Raw genomic sequence first — 19,490 nt, 5'->3', positions numbered from 1 at the left:
TATTATGAATACTTCATATTCATTATACATTCAACGCTTCAACAAAAAAGTTATTAATCCACTAAAACAGCAATCACAGTTAATCATACTCGATAAAAACTAATTAATCAACATTATTAAAAAAAATATCCATGATAATCGAACTACGAATAATAAATCAAAAAAAATCACAACATGTCATTTTCCTTAGCAAAATTCCATAATAGAATTCTGATGTTAAATGATTGAATTCTGATTCTGATGTTGAATGATGAGAAAGAAAAGTGATTTTAATTCGAATCATTGAACGATTAACTTTTCAAAGATGTTGCTCCTGGAATTCGAATTAAATAAATCACCGTCAGGCTTGGTGAAACCTTTTCGTACTCGAGGTACAGAAAGGTTTCGTCTCGGTTTCCCTCGTACAATCCCCTTAACTCGAAGTGGATCGAACTCCGGTGCATGCTCGAGGTTCTCGAGATCGCATCTCTTCACGAATGCTCTCACGTGATACCACTATAATGTCATACGTCGTAACGATCGGTGCATAGTAATAGTCCAAGAACAAACCTGTCACGTTACACGTGGCCATGTATATGGACAAACATGTATACAGATATAAATCATTCCACTTATACACGGACGAATTTACACAGACGTGTCAACTGACCGATCGATCGAATTAATATTCTCGATTGTTGAAGCATAGAATCGATGCACATTGGAATTCCTCTTGGTATGCTTGATTAGTTTCCTTCTTTGCTGACGTTAAAATTTTGAAAATTGAAAAATATTGTAGAATACGAGTTGCTGCATCAGAACTTCTGAAATTATTTAGCTTTTTTTACAATTAACACATTATAATAATATGGATTAAATAAATTAAGTATATTAAATTATAATGTAGTAATGTAATAAATAAATTAATTATATTAAATTAAAATATAGTAAATTGAAGAAAAAAATAAGCTGAGTCTAATTTCTAAAATAGGATATGCAAAATGAACAAAATAATTTGATCATTTCATTTATTTTTAATGATTTGAAAAATAGATAAGTATTGAATAGTGCAAAGAAGACTAATACTTGATAATATTTTTGTAGATAGATATAATATAATACTTGTATATTTTTGTAAATAGATAATTTTTTTTATTTTTTTTTTTGACTAAAATCATATTCATTTTTTAATGCATATAATTTCTTAATCCTAATTCCTTGTAAATAAGTATTAATCTATTCTACAAAACATTATTAATTCAGAAGAAATTCTAAATTGAATTTTATAATTTATTAGGAAATTAGAAAAATTATAATAATCATGCTACAATTCCTATTTTTAGAAATTTTTATTTAATTTATAAAGAATTAAAAAAGAATAATATGAAAGGATTATTATTTTATTGAAGTAGTATATAAGTAAGTAGAATATAATAAATATTTCGTATTTCGTTTTTTTTTTTCATAATTATTTTCTCAAGATTGAGTGCACAAGCTGTATTGTAAACTCTTCAAGTGGATTTTACATCGTACAAGCGCATCAAGTGCTGATGTATACACAGATACAGAAATCGAAGAAAGTATTTTAACATATTTTTATGATATAGTGATTGATTAATATTGTTAGTAAACCGATAAAAATATATAAATTGTAGATTATAGATTTTTCTTTTATAATTTTAAATTCAAATATTACAATTTGGAATTATTAAGGAAAAATATACAAATTCTCTTGGCCAATAAACATTTAAACCCAAAATTTTGAACAATAATGTACTTACATACCTGTCTATTAGATTACTCACACAAATAAAACTTAGTACTTGTACAAATTAGAGAAAATTCCGTGGAATTTCACAATTCTTATTGCTCAATCTTGAACTTTGACGTCAAACTACTTTTGTCACGAATAATCGGCCATGACGGATCGAAAGGAGCCAACATAAAAGATTAACGTCATACGAAAAATTAGAAATTGGAATCGAGAAAGAGGTATTCATCTATTTAGAATTCTTATTTTAACTTCTTTGTCAAATCTATTTAGAATTTATTTGCAATTCAACTACTTTGATTTTTTAATATTTTTATGCACATTAATCTATTTATAGATATGTGATATCATTTTATTTATATTCTATATATATTTTGTATTTATCCAAATATTCAAAATATAATTCTAATAATATTTGAATATTTGAATATTTTTATTTCTTTCAAAAAATGAATTTTGAATATTTTTATTTCTTTCAAAAAATGAATTTAATAATTTTTATAATTTTTTCATCACAATTTATCTTACTCGTAAACAAATGTTAACTCCAAATTCGTGACAATAAATACGTATCAAAATTTAAAGCTACAATATTTCTGATTAGATAGGCAATGAAGTACAAAATACGCTTAATGTTCGTAATGAAATTTCCCAACATACCTGTTCCACGAAGCATGCTTTGTAAATTTACATATGCGCGACAATAAGATTTCGTTATAATCTCGTTTACGTACTATTGTAACTAGCACTATCTAATAACTCTATACTTGCATACAATAATACGTTCCTTGATCCTTGATCTTCGTCGTTTTTTTCTCGTAAATAAAGATCATCTTTTTTTTTTTTTGAAAAAAAAAATAATAGATAAAAGGTAAGATTTTAAAAATTTAATTACAAATAAAAAGAAAACAATTTTTCATTGATTAATAATGAAAGATAAAAAGATATTTTTAAAATGTTTTTGTAAATAAAATATTTACAAGAATAAAATATTATTAAAATTTAAGAATTATTTTATAGAAAAATATAATATATTTATTATCTAGTTGTTTTTAATTTAAAAGTCTATATACGAAGTATTCAGCATAAAAGATTAAAATTTTTAACAGATCATGTATTATAAAATCTAGTTCTATCAAATATCATCATTAATGATCCAATATCAAATCTTTTCTTTCTTTTTTTTTTTTCCAAAAAAATCTAAATCAGTAGAAGTAGATCATTTACTTCAGTTATTCAAATTATTCAAATTATATTGAAACATAATAATGAATCCAGCATTTGATTTTATTTTAAATTCTGATCCTAAAGGATTAATTTTAAATTCTTCAATTCCAAATAATTTGATAGATCTCTTTTTGAAAAATTCTTAATTTTAATCAAAATATATGAAACCTTTAATATCAAATTTTTAAAAAATTAGCTGCTTAATTTTAATAGACTGTATTAGTTTTATTCCTATATAATTTATTTATAATATTATCTAAATGTATATATAAAAGATAAATCCTGATATAGTATATTAATAATAACCATAAAATACATAAAATGATTAAAATAGCTTAAGACAATGATATTCTTTAATAAACTTTATAGAACTTCTAAATGTCAAGATATATAAAAAAAAACTCATAGGTTACACACATAGTAGACATAATAGACCTTTGACTTTAATTAATATACAAGAGTAATTCATATCTATACATGCTTATTACGCGTCTGTCATTAAATTAACGAATAGAAAAGAATAATAGAAGCGACAGGAAGCGTAATTAGTACACTCCAGCTTATTACGTCCCTTATGAATACTTATATAGAAAAAGTATATAAACTCACGTATCTACGTGTATCCACGTAAAAAAAAAATGAAGATTTTTCGTATAAAAATAAACTTGAATCACAATCATTTGTAAATTTATTTATTTGTCACATTTAAGGAAGAAAATTATAGTATCCAGCAAAAATCGATAATTATTTATAATCTTTTCTTGTATTAAACTAAGTAAGGATAGCTATTTTAATGAATAAAAATTTCTTTTTTCTTGCATTTTCTATTTTTATCACAAAAAATCAAAAAAAAAATAAAAAAAATTCTCTTTAATTAGATATTTAATAAAAATTGATGATAATATATTTTAATTATTTAAAGTAAAAAATGTTCGTTCTCAGAAAATAAAATACAACATGATTCATCAATCAAATAAGTTTTAAAAATAAAAAAAACTTTTACAGTTATTCTGTTTCGTCGTATTATACGTAAATGGTATCAAGTTTCAGAATTTTTGCAAATTACGCAAATCAAATGACGCAAATTTCTTACTCCCGGTATTGGAATTGATCCACAAAGAATGATTCAAAAGTTCAAGAAATCAAATTACCAATTGTGCACGTCAATCCAATCGATTGAAAAACAAACTACTTCTGTTATCTCGAAAAATATCATTATCATCATAATAAATTGAATTTCGATCGTTTTGATGACGATTTTTCATTCAGTGAATCTAATTTATTTTTTGCTTCCTTTTGATCTTTTAATAAAAAAGATATACTATTTACATGAAAAGAAAAAAACGAATTTATTTACATGAAAGATGAGTCATTTTAGCAATTGTGCTAATTTTGTTACAAATACACAGTTGTCGATGAAAAAAGCTTTGGTTTTCTGATTTTTCTTTGTTCGTTTCTAGCATTCATATGTAATTTCTTTTTAAAAAATTTCAGAATAATTTTGTATATTATTTATTATTTATTATAATATAATTGTATATTATTTAAACTATTAAATGTATTACTTAAAATCTCTATATTATCTTTTATAAAGAAACTATGAATTAATTTCTTTTTTCTTGCTATTCTGATTTTTTTATTATTGAAGAAAAATTTTTATTAAAAAATTAAATAGTTAATATTAAAAATCAATTTTATAATGTCATTATTCTATTATAGTATTCTTTTCATAATTATGATTATTAATAATAAAAAATAAAATCATCATGGATCATTTTATTCATAATAAAATTAAAATGTATCTTGTTTTTTTTAAAAAATATATATATTTATTTTATATCGGAAAAGATCGTCCTTTTTTAAAAAAAGCTTTATTTTTTAGCATACAGATTTATTATTGTACAAGATTTTTTAAGAAATTCAAGAATTTAATCTCAATGTTCCGAAAGTGTATATTAGCCATCAATTATTCTTGAAAAATAACGAAATTAAATGATGCCAAAAATCTGTCCTGCAAAACATCTTTTACAAGGAGAGAAAATATTTGTGGATACTTTGAACACGAATTATAGCAATTTTCTTTTTATGTTACAAACGAATGAAATGTTATTTTACGAATGAAATTAAATACATTTTTTATACTATTACCCATCAAGGTGCTTATATTTCTAAATATTTCGCCATTTTTGAGGTTGCAGAAAAATGGTATTTCATTGATCATGAATATTCATACGAATCTGCTCGATTTCATTTTTTTTTAAGTGTTCCTTTTCCTGTGACAACCATTTTATTAAATTTTGTCTATTCGTTTAACAATTTTTATAATTATTTTTTAATAAAAATATTTTTAATGGAAAATTTTTTAATTATCATTTTCCTACAAATGAATTTTAAACCATATTCATTATTATAAATTATATAATTGTATAACATATTGTATAACATGATATTAAAATGCATAATATTATTAAATATAATTTAATATTATGATATTAAATTATTCATTGTCAAAAGTATTAGTTATATTTTAATTAAAATTAAAATTTTGTCATACAAATAATAATTTGTTTAGATAAAAATTGTATAACAAATATATGATTTCGAATTATAAAATAATAATATACATAAACTTATTCTCTCTTATTCTTTTCAAGAATAATTTCATTTTATAAAATAATTTATGCAAAGATTCGTTGGACTTATTTTTAATACCGAATCCTTAAAAATTAACCAAATTAACATGCACTATCTTCATAAAAAATTAGATCAAGGCTGATTGTTTCCAATCCATTATTCAGACCATTATTTTATAATTAGAAAACTACTTTCCTACTATCGTGATCGTACATATCAAAATATTATCACGTTGAAGAGTTTTCACATATTCTGATATTACGATGAATTTTATATAGTCTTTTTTAATATCTCTTGAAAATATTTTTTACTTATGAATGAAAATGCATACCATTTCTTTATTATTTTATTAATATTTTATTATTTTTCTACAAATTTTAAACTTTTAAGTCATTATCATTGCAATTTTTTTACAATAATTACATCTATAAATTTTAATATGTTTAATTAGGGTAATTTATACAATTAATGGATATTTTATCACCTTTTAACGATATTAGTGTGACGTAAAAGAATATATAACATTGATCAACTGAGATGAAGTATTAAAGTTGTTGATCTATGAATAATTGTAATTTTGTATGCAATAAAATATACGTTTATACGTACGTATGAATATTTATTCGAGTCGTTATTATCATCATTTTTTTACAAATTTTTTTTTGCAATTTCCTGCTCATTTTATATTTGTATTTAAATAATCTTACCAATGTTTAATAATATTATAAAAATATTAAATAAAAAAAATATTGTCAATCAATAAGGAATACATATATCAAAAAGATATCGATAATCTATAAATAGAGATTAATCAGTAATTGTTAATATATATATCTAATGTTAATATATATATCTATGGATTTTTTATATAATCATATAAGATTGATAATATTTAAGCTATTATTATACTATTTTTTTTTTAATTTTTAAATATTCCAACTTTTATTTCTATTATGAATATATTACTACTTTTTAGTAATTATAAAATAATATCAAAGAAAATGCAATATTTGCTTAATCGATAAAAATAAATAAACCAAACAAGACAATTCTAAAATAATATCAAGGAAAACGCAATATTTGCTTAATTAAAAAAAATAAATAAACCAAACAAGACAATTTTTTCCCAATATAATATGTATTTGTGCATATATATAAGAGAACAGAATACGTAATAATCTTTAATTCATTATCAACGTTTTTTTTCTTTATTATAAATATTTACGAATTATAATCGAATCAAATAATATACATTTACATTTTGTTCACTACAAGAATCTTCTGGTTTTAATCATTCCTACTTCAACCAGGGTCACTCAGGAAGTCGTAAAATATAAATATTTTTTCACTCTCAATGAATATCCAAGAATACTAGCAATATTCTCGTTAAATTTATCGCCATATTTATGTCTTACAATATTAAATGAAATATTACAACTTTTATTTATGTTTTTTTCATTATATTATATAAAAATAAATAATAATATCTATGATGATTAAAATAAAAAATAATCTAATTAATTTATCGAACAATGAGGTGGAAATTTAATTTGTAAAAAAAAAATATAATATTCATAGAATAATGAACGAATAAAAAAATATTGTAATACTTTGTATCTATATTTTTATGCATAGATTAATTATTAAATATATAGGACATAATTTTTCAATCTGCTAAATTTAATATCAAAATTTTTCGACACAAATAGGCGAGACCAATATCGTCGCCAAACAGCTAAATTTTGATCCGGCAGTTCTAATTTCTCCCCAGGCGCCTGGATTTTATCCGAAATATCCGTCGAGGCGCGATTGTGACATAAGTTTGGATAAAGTGGCGACCGAAATAAATCCCAAGTTCTGACAAGAGAAGAGAGATACTTGTATACGATACAGGGAGATAGTAGGCGTGAGAACCGAGCATGTGCGAATATTTGGGATATCGAATTTGAATCAGGATGCTCAAGATCTTGCAGTATCTAGGAAATTTCGCAAGAAACTGCATGAACTATCCGAATTCTCTGAAGCATTCGTCCAGTAGAATTGTAAACGTTTGCATGCTTCAAAGTTTTTCGTTTTTGATTATATATACTTGAATTATCTAAATTGAAAATTATAAATAAGGGAGATTCTAAGTGACTAGATAAACTGTATTTTCACTTTTTCTTATAATATAATATCCTTTTCTTTTTAAATTAATAATTAATTTTAAATAAGTATTAAAATAAAAATTTCAAAATATAAAAAGATTAAAAAATATCTAAATTATTATAAATATTACTATAGACGAAAAAAATTAAAAGTTTATATCGCATTATTTTTAATTTATAATATTTACTAATTGATAATGTTTTATTCGTGGCTATATTTTTTTTTTTTTCGTAAAAATCGTATTTTACATAACTATTTTTAAATATACAAATAGATATTTAATTTAAAAAATAACAAAGAATAATAAACATAATAAATTGCATCAACAAAAATTTATTTCATATAATATTATTTTTAATGTTTAATTTTATCCATCATGATTTAACAATTTTTAGTTTATCTTTCATTATATTTTTTTTACTAGCTACTTAGATACTTACTCTCTAATCTAAAAAAAAAAAAAAGAATAATAATTTAATCAGAATTACAGAAATCAATAAATAATGCTTACGTTGCAATATTGTTCTGGTTTTCCTCTTAATTTTGCAATCGCAAATTTATAAAGAAGATATGTCGATTTAAGAAAACAATTCTGGAAAATATTCCACATCACATCGATATAATAATTGCGTACAACGTTTATTTTTTTAACGAACCGCTATTTCCTTTTTTCCTCATTGACTTTCATCATTATTGTAAATGAAGATACGATAAAAAATCTCATGTTCTAAAAAAAATTGAAAAATTTATAAAATAGAGGATCTCACTATAGTTTTGATCGTTACAATTATTTCCTGCATCTTCTGATTTTGCAGCTTTTCATAATTTAGACTACGTATTCAATATGAAAAAAAAAACAACACGAGAAATAAAACTTTATAAAATTTATAAAATTATTCTTTCATTAATCTATTATCCGTTTCGACAAATCATTATTAAAATTGAGTCTAGTAACTTTTGAAAAATTAACTTCCAATTATTATAATTTATGCACAACAATCGATCAATCTATCGGGACAAAGATTCAAAGTTCTTGAACAAAGTTATTAAAGGGAGAACTTTTTCCGATAACTTTATAAACTGCGCTTTACTTTATTAAATAATTGTAAATAATTTTTCATATCTCATTTTCTTTCTTATCTGATCTTAATTCTTATCCTTGATTTAAAATAATTTTAAAATAATAATAGTAAAAATATTATTTAAATTGTATAATAATTTAATATAATTGCACAATATTTTGGAGACTAATAATATCAGTGATTTTAAAAATTATAAATTATATCTAAAAACGATTTTACAAAACAATTTTTTTCGCAGTAAAAAATCAATAACTATATTAACTTTCATCCCCTATCGCTCCATTGCAGTTATCCCAACTGCGGTTACAGATCATTTATTTCCAACACCCAATATTCCAATATAATATTCACGGAATAAAAGAATTCACACAGTAAAAGACTTCCTTTCAGATAATCGATAATATATGTAATCTAATTAACTTTTAATTTAACACTGAAACTATCAAATATTCGTCCAAATAGTATAGATTTCTTATTTTTTCTCAATTATAAAAAATATACAAGTTTTTTTCAAAATTTTTCAAAAAGTTTTTTTAAAATATAATAATTAGAATGTGTATTTTTATGTAAATATATATTTTTTATATTTATATATATTTGTATATACTGATATTTATATATTGCAATTTGATATTTCTAATATTAATTACATAATTACGTATAAATGTATCATACTATCGAATTTCTAATACGTACTCCATTATTACATTTATATATATGTATATATGTGTATATCTGTTACGGATTCAGAACTCGATATGCCAACGTACAAACCAGACTATCCTCGATCAGGAGAATCAACCTTCTGAAACTGTATATACATATTATCTCGAATATATAAAGAAAGAAGATGTATAGAATGAAACACATGAATGAAATTATTTTTAAATTTTAAAAAAAAAATTTGAATGAAAAATATTAATTTCAAATATTTTTCTATCATATCTGAAGCATTAATTCTTGATATATTAATTGCTAAAAGGCTATTTTTCTAATATTGTTCAATTTAATTGTTCAATTTATTTTAATATTTTGAAATAAACAATTTTAACAAAAAACAGTAATTAAAATTAAGTAATTACTGTAATTTAACAAAAAACAGTAATTAAAATTTTATTTAAAAGATGTATTTAAAATAAATTTAAATTTTAAGGTAAACGATGTTTTATTTCTTTCAGTAGAGAATATTGATTAGACCGTAAGAGAACATAATAAAATGAAGTAATGAGATGTTAAGATATAAGAATTTAAAATTCTTAAAATTCACGTAATACGTTGTGAGAATTAAAAAATGTTTAACGAATATAAAATTTAAAATCAATATTAAAATCAATCATTTTAAAATATAAATTCAAGTTTCATTTATTATTGAATTGTATGTCTTCTTAATACACTTTAATTCTTTAACTTGCAATAAACAAATTATTACAAATTTCGTATTATCGATTGTAATTTCTACTTAAATACACTAAAAATCTGAAAAGAATCTACAGAACTACATATAATTGTTCAAAAAAAAAATTAATAATTACTAGATTAAACTCTCTCTTAATCAGACTTAAACGTTTTTAGGAATTTCTTTTATAGTATTTTAAAATTACTTTTTAAAATAATTTAAGAAATAATCTATTTTTGAAATAATAAGTTTATCACGAAATAAATTACTTATTATTTATTTGCTAAATTGAAAATAATTAGTTTTTAAATATGCAGCATCAAATGTTTATATCTACTACTAGAATTATTGCTCAATATTTGCTCCGACTGTTATTTCAGAAAGAAATATTTCTCTCGAATAATCGATTTCTCAATTTATTATTTTCCTCTCTTACATCCACCCTATCACAATATCTCTCTTACATTTAAAATATATTATTCATTAAATAATAATCAACAATATTCAAACTATTTTTAAATCAATATTAAAATAAAATTTCCTCCAAATCTTCTCCCAAACACACTTCATTTCTTATTATATCCACCCTATCACAATATCCAGAATTCAAGCTCAACATACACAACCTTTACACCTTCGACCTCGAGAAATATCAATCTCTCGTCGTGCAACCACCCCACACAACACAACCTCCACCCATCCGCCAAAGACAACGACCTTTCTCTCCTCTCCCTAGATATATTCTTTTCCATTTCTTTTTTCATCACGCCACTATGTTCCACGGATCCGGCATTATTTCTTCTCCCGCAGGAATCTTCACTCTCGTCCACACCCTGTTATTTCAGCTTTGATTCGAGTGTTCTATTTGCAGATGACCGTCACCGAGAAACGAGCGTGGTGGCATTTCGTAAATCTCGCCTGTTTAAACCGTATCGGTTGGCTTTTCGAGGGCCGAGAGGTGACGGAGGCAGTGGTGGCTGCGTCTTCTTACGTTGACGCGATAAAACGTAGTTGAAAGGGGTTAGGGGGATCCGGAGGGGCCCTGGATTGACGTCATTCGATGACGTCAACCAGGAGCGTGTCAAAACCACCCAGGAACCATGTGCACAGTCGAATATCCTGACTACGTGACCTAGTGCAACTGTTCACTCCGCGAAATGAAGTTTGTAATACGCTTTTTTGACCATTTTTTCCAACGAATCGAGTGTAATTTGTGGAGATTAGATTTGGGAAGGAAGGGAAAATGGGAATCTTGGTTCCTTGAGGATGTCTTGAATAATGTGGATTAAGACATTGAGGAGTAACTCTTTTTTTCTTCCTTGAAATAGTGATGGAGATAATATTAGAAATGCTCTGTATATATATTGTTTCTTTTTTAGAGATTATCTTTTGGCTTTTTAAAATTGTCATGTAATTATTATATTGTAAAATTTTTATAAATTAAAATATAATATAAACTTGTATTTGTAACATTAGAGAGTTTTTTGTATATATTTGAGATTAAATTTAGATGTATAAATTAAATTATGTATAACACATATTGGATTTTGTATAATTTTGTTTTCTAAAGTTTACATGTAATACTAAAGTTTCTTACATATGTTAGATTTAGATTTATAAATTAAACTATAAATTAGATTGCAAGTAAAATAAATTTTCTAATATTAATAAAGTCTTTGTATATTATAGATTCATAAAATTATAGATTTGGATTTATAGATTAATTTATAGATTTATAAATTAAATCAGTGTTTGTTCATTTCAAAATTATTCAAGATTTCGCAGCATAAGATGAAAATTTTTATTTATTTGAAATAATAATACATTGTGATACTTTTTGCAATTTATTATTATTATATATTATTATGCAATATATTATTATTTCGACTTAGCTATCTTTTAAATTCACATTTCATTTTCTATATTCTACCTTTAGATCTGTTTTTAATCTTTCATCATAATCAAGATTTATAATTATTGTAATTACAGTCTTAGATACAAATCTTAGATTCATAAAAAAAAACCTATCATTATTTCATAATTTTTCAATTCTATGATACTGTAAGGAAAGAAAAACATTTTATAATGAAGAAAAAAGATATTGATCTCATAAATAAATATCACATTAATGTATTTGATTCGTATAAACATATTGCATACGTTAATAATTAAACAAATAAAATAAAAAATAATAATTCACTATTAATGAATTATTTATTTCCTATTTGTTACATTGTACTGTTTTGAAATCATAATTGATAATCTTAACTTAATTTTAAATTTGTGAATGCAATCAAAAAATCCTTAAAATTTTCAAGATGATTTGTAATCACAGATCAGAGATAAAAATCTTTGAAGATACTTCGAAAGTTTTTAAATTTCGAACTTCGAACTGAAGACGTCAGAAATTGCCTTGAATTTCATTATGCAACTTCGGCACAATTGTCAACATTTATATATCCATGTATATATATGTGTACGTATATATGTGTACCAGATGAAGATAATGTCCAGACTTTGATAGTCAAACAAAAGCTCGTTATCAATAAAATCTTTTTTCATCTTCTTATTTCAATTTCAAAGCAAAAATATATTATCGAAATTAAACAATTTCAATAAATCTAACAATTTTTTAAAATATGAAGATTAATATTCGACAATTATTTGCCATTCAAAACTGAATATTTTTAAGATGCTTAATGCCTCTATTAAATGAATGATATTTATAAAATATAAAAATTATAAAATTTAAAAATTATTATATTTTTTTAGATTTCCTGAACTTTTTTCACATATAGTTTCTAACAATAGATAATCATAACCAGTAATAAAATTGTAAAAATATTTTTTGATTTTTTAAATGAAATTTTTTGTAATAGATTTTAAATTATTCTAAAATATCACATATACAATTTCATTATTATCGTCAAATAAAAAGTCTTATTTGTCTTGGTTAAAGTAATTGCAAACTATAAGAAAAAACTATAAAAAAAAACATAGAAATCACCCATTATTTCATCAGCGCTATTGGATAACTTATTCCAACAAATCCGTAACGATTTCGAATTTATTATGACATAAATGGATAAAGTACAGTTTTGTACTGAAATGGAAAGTGGAATCATAATAGCTAACCAACAGAGGTAAAAAGCTGGAAAGTTAATTGGTTGAAGTTGAAGAGAAAGCGAAACATCTTATTACGAAACATTTATTTATTGTATCTTGGTCAAAATACTTTTAAGGATTAAATGTTATAATCAAGAAGAATACAGAAAAAAAGAAAAATGGTAAATAATAATTTATTTTTCAGTGTTTCCATATTTTAAATTTTTCAAACATAAAATATAAATTTTAAAACATTTTAATTATATAAAATATAAAATTTTGAATTTTATAGGAATTTTTTTAAAATATACAAATTAAAGAGTTATTATTGATTCTATTTAAAAGATAGATTTAATTTTTTTAAAAAAATAAGTTATTAAAAACTACTAAAAAGATAAATTCAAAAAACTGACTCATAAAAAATACATATGATTCACTACGATCTTTTAGCCTTAAAAAATATTTTCCATTTCTGCAACACGAATTTATATTCGACTAAAATGTTGTTCGTAGATCTCACATAAATTCTACTCTCGTTTAATCTTCAAATCGATGACAACGCCATTTTATTCGATTATAGTGTTAAAACAAATTAATGTTTCGATCGCAACAATTCGAGGATCCTTTTATCAAACAACCTAATATTCATTATTTATTATTCAAATAGAATTTGTCTACACGACAAACATTTATTTTTATACAAAATCAGATATCCGAGTTAACTCGTTGAATAAAATTTTATTCTACAAGAATAGACTAAGAAAAAATATCTTATTTTGTAATTTAATTTTGTAATCATTCAATTTTGATTTTTTCTTTGTTCTTAATAAGAACATTTGCAATGTCTGCATAATGAGCTCTGTCATGATGATCCTCAATGTTTTCCAATTTTAAGGTCTCATGAATTTACTATAGATCCCTATATCTCGATGTAGATAAAATAAACGATCTTGGAGGGAAAAGGCAAAACTATAGGACTACTTATTTTAAGAAATCATTTGTGAGCCGTAGGAAACACGCATATGATCCGCTATTTTAAACTCACGACGCGCAAAAGTCTGGAGGTACGCAGACTGACCCCAGGTCCGGGTTGTTTTTTCAATTAATCCATTGGCCAAGCTCCTTTTTTTCTCATATTATTTTTACATAATTTTGTAGACTTTTTTAAATTGATTTTTAATTTATTTTTTTCTAAAATATATTTCTGGTAAATTTATTATTTATTGTGTACATTATAAATTAATTGATTTAAAATTTTAAAGACTCACTAAGATTCATTAAGATAATTTCTGCTATAAGATGATATGCAATCTTTAGAAAACATCTTTAAAATTTTTTTAGGATATCCTTCAAGATTTATAAAATATATCTTTTTTTGCTATTTGAATATAAATCAATCAATTTAAATGCTTATAATTAATATTTTATATAAAAAAATATATATATAAAGAGTTTTTCTGTTTAGAAATCAATAGATATTTTACAATTATAAGAAAAGACAGAATAGAAATATTAAACACTAAAGTTTTGATACACACATAATAGTAACTTTTAACAGTTATTAAAATTTAAATAAAATGAAAATTAGAATGACCTTTCCCAGCGATCATTATTATTCAATAATTTTCTTGCTTAATGGATTTTTCTTTTTTCTGTCACAACAAGAAGTTTTTACATCCATATATTTTAATAGAATTTATTCTTTGATTTTCAAAGAATCAAAAAATTGATTTAATCATAGTTTTAGAATAATTATGAAAAATATATTTATAAATTTACATAAATTTAGAATCTACAATCTAGACTTTATTTACAATTTCTATACGGGGAATAAATTGATTAATTGATTAAAATTGTCAACAAAGAGAATAAATAAATTTTAAAAATCAACAAGGCCAAAGAATTTTCTAACCTTAAGTTTGTTCTTAACGCTACACTATTTCGCGCGAGCGTCAGTTTAAGACCAATCTTCGTAATCCTATTATTCTAATCCTATTACTAGATTTTCTAATAATGCTAACAGTTTATGCAGCAGTTTTACGTTTTTTATGGTTCAATATGTATTCTTTTAATCATCATTAGTATATAAAAGTAGACACTCATTTTCATTTAGATATTTAACTATATGACTACTTTAAATAATATTTCTATTATTATTCTCGATAATATTACATTAATAAATTATCACATCTATTTCCATATAACATTTCTCAATTTATATCACATTAATTTGTCATTAATCCAGATTTAATACGAATTTAATAAATTGTTAATATGTATTTTTGCTTGTAAAAAATCGATCAAATTCTTAAATATACTGTATTTGAAATCAGATATCGATGTTACAATATTAAAAGAAACGAATAATGAATCATAATTTTAGCATGACGAACAAAATACATAATAATTATCGTTTCAAAAAATTATCTATCAAAAGAAATCTTGATAACTTTGAATCATATCGCGAAACAAGATGACGCGCTATGATCTTGTTATTAAAATAAAAAGAAAAGAAAAGAAAAGAAAAATAGTAATAGAAATATACGAAAAAAAGAAGAAATATTTAAGATAGAGAAATTAGACGAAGGAATTAGATTTTTTTGAAGAATAGAAAAAAGTCTCAGACAGAAAAAAAAATATAATAAAAGATATAATACAAAATACTAATAAATACGTAAAACATATAAAAGAGCAATAAACATCTGCAATAATGAAAAAAATTAGGTGAAAACGTTTTAAGAATCAAAAGAAAATACAAAAAAAATAATAAACATACAGGAAATAGGACATGCAAAAAAAATAAAAAGGAAATAAAAAAATACCCCAAAAGAAAGAAAATAAATACAAGCAGAGATATATTTCAAGAAAAATATGACAATAATATTTAAAAAAGATAGAAAATACAAAAAGAAAGAAAAGAATAAGAGATGTACTTATAGAAAAAAAATAAGAAAAAGGAAAACAAGGAACATCCCAGAAGAAAGAAAGAAGGAAAAAAAAAAGAAAACAAAGAAAAAAATATGACAGAAATATCTAAAGAAGAAAAATAAAAATTGAGAAAAACGGAAAAGAGCACGAGACGTATGTGTGCGTATAAGAAAGATTAAAAACAACGGAAGCTTTCACAAGCGAGTTCATGCGAAAATTCAACCACGTTGTTACAACTTCCTTCCGTGATCGTCATAACCATTTGACGAGTGCATCATGGCACAGTATTCAACTGTTTTAATTATGACGCACTTCGAGCATATTATACCAGCCCGTCCATGGCATGATGCCGAAAATACGTCGATGAAAGACGCGCGATGACGCTCGAAAGCCAGGTCGGTCTGAACTGGGATTACGTCTCGTCTAACCCGAATAATCGTGCGGATGTTTGTGTTGCGTTCGATCGTGAATCGTTTTATCGGCAATTCGATCGTTAATTGCAAACATGAGAGCGCAATTCGTGGAAAAAAAAAAGAAAAGAGAGAAAAGAAAAAGAACCATATCGTATATTTTCCAAATATTATCAATATGTAGATTCACACCAATGCAGTCGTGTACGAATAAATTCAATTTCTATGATGAAAAAGCAACATCGTCAAACAATATATGGATGTGATTTTTTCCTCCCTTATTTTTTTTATTTTGAATTTTTGTTTCATTTTATATATTTGTGGACATTTATATTTTTTAGACATTTCAAATAAAATAGATATATTCACGGTTAAACTACACTACGATTGACTGACATATATATATTTAACGTATTTTCTATTATATCATATTCTTTTTTTTTTTATTAAGAAAAGAAGAAATATATTTTTTTTTAATATATATAATATATATTATTATTATAGAATAGACTATATAATAAGAAGAAATTATATATTTATTTATAATTAAATAAAATTATTCACAATTATTTTTCGTGAAAAATTATTAATTTTTTAAATTGTTTTCAATTTTTTAAATTGAAAACAAATGTAATAAAATTATTAATCATGTAATAATTAAATTATGAATAATCATTAAATTATACATAATTAAGTATATTATAATAGCAAAAAAAAAATTATTTAAATAATAATTATCATTAAACATCCAATAAATTACTCATATAAATTAAAAATTGTTTAATTTTCTCATTTATTTGTAAATGAGAAAATTAAATTAAATAAATCCCAATTAAAACAACTTCAACGCTTCAGATTTTTCTTCTGGGCTAATACGTCTTGAAACTGTGAAACGGAATGGAATTTATTCGGATTTATTTTTATCCGCAGAAAGAAATAGATAATATCGGTATCCTTGGGCAAAATGATTACTTGACTAAAAAAAAAAAAATGATTTGAACAAAGATTCTATTGCATAAAAACATATACATTAGTGACATCGTAAATGGTTGCTCGTCATTTCCGCCCTATTAACTATCATTATCTATCGTTATCCATCATTTAGCTAAGATTTTTGCCCCATTGCAATCGTAGGCGTAACCGGTTGATATTATGCACAGTCGATGAATTTAAATTATTACAAACGTAAATGTAGTACATTTTGACATAAACAAATGTTACCGCACATATAATTTTATAGGCATAATGTTATTACATCCCTATGCGTGAAGTCTCTTGTGTAACCTTTACCTAACACGCAATAAATACGTTATATCGTCATTCATGAATATTTCATTTTACAACATGGCATTACTGATTACTAATATATACGTGGAAAAGAATAATCATATTATATAGAAGTTGGCGGGTTGGTAAAAAAAATCGATAAACTTTTGAAAAAAAAACACAAGTCATATGTATCCTGATAAGCAAATGATATAATATAATATGTAATTATTCACAACTGCATTACATATAAATTCCTCTTTGTGTATTTGTAATGTAAAGAGATGAATATTGAAATTTTTAATGAAATTAAAGATTTAATAAATAGATTAATTATAGAAATAACAACATATAATAGTACTTATTTTCATTACTTTTATTTTTATTTTTTCGTATTTCAATAACATTATTTTATCTTCGCAAAATTTTTTATAATTATAATTTTATGCGTGTATTTTCTATAATCAAAAAACTTGAAAAAATTGATAAAAACAATTTATGAATTTCATATTAATAAACATATGCTTATGACGTGCTAATTCCTATTCAAGGCTAAAGTAGTTTACTATTTCATTTTGTGATATGTAAAAATTTATTATTAATGAATATTTTCGCAAATAAAAAATTATCCATTTATAAATATGAACACATAAAAATTTTTTATGCTCTTATATATAGAAGTTATATTATATGCATAAAGATTTTGGGATAATCAAGATAAGAATTTTATACAAGAAAAATATTAAATAATCAATAAGATAATATGTAATCGATACTAATGACAAAATTCTTATTAGTTTTTGATGTTTTAATTATTTTAATAATGAAAATAATAGCAAAATAATAATCATGCGAAGTCCTTTAACCTATCACAATAAATGAAATATTGCCGATTTAAGCACAAGTTTTAGTTTTTCGTTTTAAAATGATTTCTGTTCTTCATATCATGTAAAAAATATTTAATCTTAATGTAGATCATAAAATATGTAGCACGTGGATTATTAAAAAATATTTACGATAGAAAACTTAACTTTGACGTCAATCTTTTAAAAAAATTACCAGTATTTACTGGATTAATTATCTGCAATTGTCGATGACGAATGATCGTAAAATCACTGACGACTGTCAGAAAAGAAATTATCCATATAGATAACATAAACTAAAAGTAATGTTTATATATATTTTTTATAATTATCTATAAAACCATAAAATATTTTTAATCCAAATACAAAATAGAACTATTATATTATAGTCGAGTTTGAATATCGAAATCTTTGAAATATACAAAAAATCATATATTAATAACAATATATCACTTATATAAAATAATTAAATATTTGTACACATATTCCACTTTCTCTTTGTTGTGAACTATATGAATCTCATTGAAATAACGGATCGAATTGTATTGACAGCATGCATGTAATCAACAGATCAATGTATAACAATTATCAACGAAAGAAATCATTTGAGCAAAGATAAGAAAGAAGTTTGTCCACCACGTGGTAGCATATGAGCTATTTGCTTTGCAATTACACCCAGGA

Source organism: Apis laboriosa, unplaced genomic scaffold, assembly GCF_014066325.1.
Source record: "Apis laboriosa isolate Shangri-la unplaced genomic scaffold, ASM1406632v1 scaffold15_cov152, whole genome shotgun sequence".
Taxonomy (NCBI): Eukaryota; Metazoa; Arthropoda; class Insecta; order Hymenoptera; family Apidae; genus Apis; species Apis laboriosa.
The sequence above is the reverse complement of the archived record's forward strand: the minus strand, read 5'-3'. Positions refer to the sequence as shown.